The sequence below is a fragment of the Idiotropiscis lumnitzeri genome, unplaced genomic scaffold (genome assembly GCF_059441095.1).
Source record: "Idiotropiscis lumnitzeri isolate Australia: NSW breed Sydney's pygmy pipehorse unplaced genomic scaffold, RoL_Ilum_1.0 HiC_scaffold_23, whole genome shotgun sequence".
Classification (NCBI taxonomy): domain Eukaryota; kingdom Metazoa; phylum Chordata; class Actinopteri; order Syngnathiformes; family Syngnathidae; genus Idiotropiscis; species Idiotropiscis lumnitzeri.
The window spans coordinates 2,477,419-2,483,291 of record NW_028283561.1 but is presented as its reverse complement, the minus strand read 5'-3'; the positions used below and the strand labels follow the sequence as shown (position 1 = coordinate 2,483,291).

The 5,873-nt window shown below is 41.3% G+C and overlaps 1 long non-coding RNA gene across 2 annotated transcripts; it reads right to left on the bottom strand.

The window, feature by feature from the left end:
* Positions 1-1,747: 1,747 nt before the first annotated feature.
* On the bottom strand, positions 1,748-3,021 carry LOC148316067 (uncharacterized). Of its 2 annotated transcripts, XR_015840383.1 has the most exons (3): positions 2,787-3,021; positions 2,643-2,709; positions 1,748-2,109 (listed from the first exon to the last, which is right to left on the bottom strand). It is a non-coding gene; the product is annotated as an uncharacterized LOC148316067 (long non-coding RNA). The 2 variants fall into 2 exon arrangements; XR_015840382.1 differs by having other exon boundaries at positions 2,643-3,021.
* Positions 3,022-5,873: the final 2,852 nt, after the last annotated feature.

The window sequence follows — 5,873 nt, the reverse complement described above, 5'->3', positions numbered from 1 at the left end:
TGAAACACTCAACCAGGGCTGTTTTTTTTAACATTTCTCGAGGGCCATGGCGAGCCATTTCAAAAAAGCTGCACAACTAACGTATAAAATATTGATAAATTTGCGCTGCCTGATGTGTGTGTAAAGTTTCACGAGTTGTCGTTCATATTTAGAACCTCATAATCAGCGTTGTTTTATTGCCGAACAGTGCAATGCCACTCCCACAACTTTTCACGAAAAAGGATGAATTTCGTATTGTGACATCCTCATGGCCGAAACAGTCATCCGAGCATATATGAGGGCGACCTTGTTGAGTTGCACGGAGAAAAACATCCAAAAAAATAACTTGTATTAGCTTTTACCAGTTGGTGGCGCTACTACTACGATGAAAAATAAGTTGGTGGATGTCTTCAGGGCTGAAGTATCCTCAAATGTGTACAACTTCGAGAAGATAGTATCATCTGAGTAATGTTGCCGGAGCTTTTGTTGCCACAGAGTACAATCGGACTTTTCAGCACCGTAATAGCCACGCCTTTTGCCAAAACGTCACAAAATTCGGCAGAGAGTAAGTGAGTCTTTTCTGACTAATTTTCAGTCGGATTCGTCAAAAGGGCACCGTGCAGTACGTGAAAATTAAAATAAAAACAAATTTTTGATTCCACTTGGCGGCACTGTGTGTATAACAAAATAATAACATTAAGATGTCTTCAGGTCGGGACGTTTTATTTACAGGTGAAGGTTTGGATTTTTAGGAGCATGTGCAGGGGAGTTATTAAGCATTCATTTATTTGTATTAGGTTCATTTTGTCTTCTTATTATTGATATTTGACTGATTCATTAAAAGCAGACAATTATGTTTTAGGTTAATTTTTTACCTGACATGTTTCGGCGAGTCTTTCGCCTTCTTCAGAGTGTCGCATGATGGTGTCTTGAGACCCGTCTTTATCAGCTGATGTTCCATGAGGGTGTGACTTACCTGTCAAAAAAATTAAAAAATCAGAGCAGTAAAAGAACAAGCACAACATGAACATTACAAATCAGCAATCACTGACCACTGCAAAAGGGAAAAGCACATCATGGACTGGGAGAAGGGCAGGGTCATCCGCACCGGAGAGAACAAACTACAGCGCTGGATCAAAGAAGCAATTGAGATCTGCAAGCGAGGCATAAAAACCATGAACAGAGACAAGGGAGACTTCATCCTCTCTACCACCTGGAGCAGCATCTTGGCGGAGTGAACGGACAGCGGGGGGCGTGACTTGCCTTCATTCTTGTGACAGGTAAGGCACGCCTTCATGGAACATCAGCTGATAAAGACTGGTCACAAGACACCATCACAGGGTTCGAAGTTAACTTTAAAAACTGCTTCCCCATAGGGCAAGTGCCACTAAAATTTGCCTTGCCCGAGTGGCCAAATTACTTGCCCAACTTGGGCAAGTGACAATTTTTTTTCTCTTGCCCTGAGTGACTTTTTGTATGACAAAGTGTCTAATTACAAATTGCATGAATTTTTTGTTCGGACAGTTCCCGCCTAGAAAGAATTAAAAATACGTTACAATCATAAGTGTTGCTTATATAAAAATGTATCATGTATTAACACATTAATTAGGTGTCTGCTGACCCAGGATGATGTTATTGCTATGTAACCCCCGATTACTTAAAGATAGTGTTAGTTTGATATTTAATAAATTGGACCAGACTCTAGATTCTCGAAGGCTACAATAGTGATAATTGATAGGTGTGTGAATGAAATAGCTGGAGGCAGAAATGAGCAACAACAATAACTGTATTAACATGGAAAACAAAACAATTATTTACAAATTCACAGCCGGCATCATATACATAAAATAAATCACAAATCCCAAAAATTAGAAATAATAATCCCAAAGTCCTACTGAGCTCAGTAATATTTTGTTTAAGTCAGTCAATGTTCTTTCCGGTAGTCTTGGGGAAAAAAGTCTTGTCGTGGTGGTAATTAGGTGTGTTACCACGTGATGTTCACAAAGAAGTTGGTGAAGACTGTGGTTCCTTTATCGCAGATGTGGTTCTGGGCTCAGGCTCGCCATCTCCATCAAAGGAGAATCCATTCAGTTTCGGATCTTGGTTTAATGCCAAGACAAAAAACCCAGCCTGCATAACAATAATGAAATTATTGTATGCAGCTAATAAGTCTATTATCAGTTTCCAGTATCATCAGTCGCTATAGCTCTATAGTTTTCAATTATCATAAATACTGCATCTAAATATCACATTTATAACAGTTATTAATTTACATGCATGTTTTCCAAATTGTCATTGTAACACATGAAATGAACTCATGAGCTAACAATAAACACATTTCTCAATATGTCCAATTTCTCAATAACCATGTTTTATGGTTTACATATCAATCACTTCAATAAAGAAATAATTGTATAACAAACATAACTGAGTCAATTCAACATTTCACTTTTAACACATATTACATCAAAATGAGCAGTTATACATTTGTTTGTCAACATAAACCTTGCTTTAGAAAGACCTTAAAACAAGTAAAATCAACTCTTTCACTGTAAACAAGCAGTACATTTCCACTCGCGATTAGCATTAGCTTAACGTTAGCTTAGCGTTAGCCTCACATAAACGTTTTTACGACAGTCCATAGCAAGTGCATGGCGACTCACCAATACGACGTTCAAGTACGAACACGGTCGAATTGTCACAGACCCTCAGTTCTCACTGGTATCCACACTTGAGATAAAACATTTCCCAATTAACATTTTATTATTGGTCACATTTATATCAACTTCAATAAGTATTTCACTCACCGAACGGCACATTAGCATTAGATATCGTCACGCAACCTTTCAGTAGGGTGTCCAGGCGTAAAAGAACGATATACACAGCTAATCTCGAGATAGCATCTCGAGAAGGCGGGACAACTTGACTTTGACGAATCAGAAAGTCATAATCAGATGAATGACACTCCAAACAGGAAATCAAGTAGACGAGAGATATACACTTCCTCTTAACACAATAAATGTTTTTTCAAAATAAAATGGTGTTTTCTCTACTGGGTTACATTATGTTATGTTATATATCAAAGAGAATGTGGAATGACACTGAACGATGGAAGGTGGAAGCATGTGGAAAGATCGTGAATGACATTGAATGATTTGGAATGACACTGAAAGATTTTGAATAATACTGAATGACACTGAATGAAGTAAAACTCTCTGGGAACGGGCCAATTCAAGATAGCTGCCGCACTGTGGGGGAGGCTTTGGTACCAAATTTGGAAAGAGACCCAAACGGTTGGGTCCATTTTATATCAGTGTGGGGGTGAAACGTTGGTCTTGGCGGAGCTGTCTGAATATTGGAGAAGTGAGAAGACAAAGTAAAACAGAACAATTAAAATCACTCTTCAAATACATATTGTTTGGTAAGCAGAGCATGATTTACAGCTCACCATTTTATTGCATGCACCAAGCATGTTATACATTTTTCTGTCCACGGGATGGCGTAGTCAAGAAAAATGAAGCATCTCGAAGCCCATTCGTGTGTGAAGTATTTCCCTGCAGGGCTTGGCTGCTTTATGGGGCTTCATTTTGCCATCACTAGTTTTAGATAGTTTTAATTTTTGAAAGAGCATTTTCATTTTACAGTGAACCCTCGCTACTTCGCGGTTCACCTTTCGCGGGTTCAGTGCTTCGCGGGTCTAAAAAATATTCGGGGGCATTGTAGTTTCGCCGAGCGGCACGACGGGGCGCTGGAGCTGTTAGACGGCCGGCATGCGCCGAAGAAGAGCGTGGGCGAAGAGGAGAGTGGACGAAGAAGAGCACGTTCCCCCGGGCACGATTTGGGGCGACGTTTCGCGCGGTTCGGACCGTACCAGAGCTCCGGCCAGCGTGCGTGGCAGTTAAGCCGAAGAGGAACAACTTCCGCCCGGGCACTAGCGGGGCGACATTTCGCTCTGTTCGGGAGCGTACGAGAGCTCCGGAGGAGGCCGGCCGGCGTGCGTGGCAGTTAAGCCGAAGAGGAGCACCTTCCCCGGGCACGGGCGGTGTCAAGCGGCCCCTAAGTTTAACCGAATGGAAGCTCCGGAGGAGGAGGGCATGCTCGCGTCACAGTTAAGCCGAAGAGAAGCACCTTCCCCGGGCACGGGCGGTGCCAAGCGGCCCTTAAGTTTAACCGAATGGAAGCTCCGGGGGAGGAGGGCGGGCGTGTGTCACAGTTAAGCCGAATAGGAGCACCTTCCCCGGGCACGGGCGGGGCGAAATGAAACCGAGTTCAATCGAACGGAGACACGCTTCGGGGGAGCAGGTCCGGCGTGCATGACAATTAAGCCGAAGAGGAGCACCTCTTCCGCCCGAGCACGAGCGGAGCGCGAGGCTGTCAGTTATGAATGAATAAATGAATAAAAAAAATAAATGAAGAATGCCACCTTTCATTTCACAGGGCACACCGGACGGCGTACCAGCAGGTAAAGGTCGAAGCAATTAAAAAAATACAAAAAGAAGTAATTGAATAAATACAAAAATAATGGCTGGGGAATAAAAAAATAATAAGTTTTAATAATAATTTTTTTTTTTTTGTTATAGCATGAATTTCACTCTCTCTCTCTCTACCCGTGTATATATATATATATATATATATATATTTATTAAATTTTTTTTTTTAAACATTTTTGAAGGTGCACCACTACTTCGCACTTTTTTTTTTAAGCATTTTTGAAGGTGCGCCGCTACTTCGCAGATTTTCAGTTTTCGCGGGTGGTCTCGGTCCCCAGTAACCGCGATAACCGAGGGTTCACTGTATTTTTTTCATTATCGAATTTTATTTTTTTCTATTCAAGTTTTGAGTTCATTTTCGTTTACTAAAATAACCTTGGGCTGCAACTACTATCACAGCAACGGCTCATTATATTTTGGCTGCTAAATATGCCAATTTGTCAGAGAGAAGACCGTGACAAAGAATGGCCCAATCGCAATAAACACTCTACACCATACGTTCCTCGTTGACGTGTACATGGGGTGTTGCAGAGCACAGGTTCCAAGCGTACCGATATTGCAAAATTGGGACAATGCGTGTGACGACACCAACTTCCGCCTCCTATGTCATCGAGCTTGGCGGCACGTTATCATTATGTATTTATTTGTAACAATTTTGACGTGACGTTGAGAGTGATATTAAAACTTAAGTAATGTGGTAGTTAGGAAAAAACCCTGGCTTGGGACCCACCGGAACAAGCTATAGCTTCATTTGTACTATTTGAGGCGCTCTCACAATCTGCGGCGCATGCACACAAGGTCGCTAAGTACGCTAGCTGCACTCGGACAAAACACGTAGGTGACTTTAAAAGAGTGACCGAAATTGCACACATGCAACTGTTTATCATAATGTCATAATTCGATATGTACATTTGAAGAGAATTTTTTTCAGCATGGGCACAAGAATTCCACCGAACATCGCCAGTTCAATGGGATTTTGGTTAAGTCCGCAAATAATTGTGGACAATATACTTTGGCTGCGCGCTCGAATAATTTTACTCGTATATACTTCAATGAGGGTGTAGTGTGGGTATCGGGATCTTTAACACGCCCTAACACGAAGCTGACTCTCCAACCGCCACAGCATTTTAATGACGAAATTATAAAATAAACAAAAACACTGTTCAACAACATAAAATAAAATAAAAAATCACATCATACTTACATTTATAAACTTTAATCCTCAAGAACATTATTCTCAGGTTGACCGAAAGACGAGGACACGGGAGCGCCTCGGGCATGTTCTTCTTCCTTGTGTAGGCGAATGACATTTTAAGGTGCTTGTCCGCCACCTGCTGTGCTGAACTATGTATTAAATAAGAAAAGCAAATTGTTGAATGTTTTTTCCCCAATGAAGACTGAATT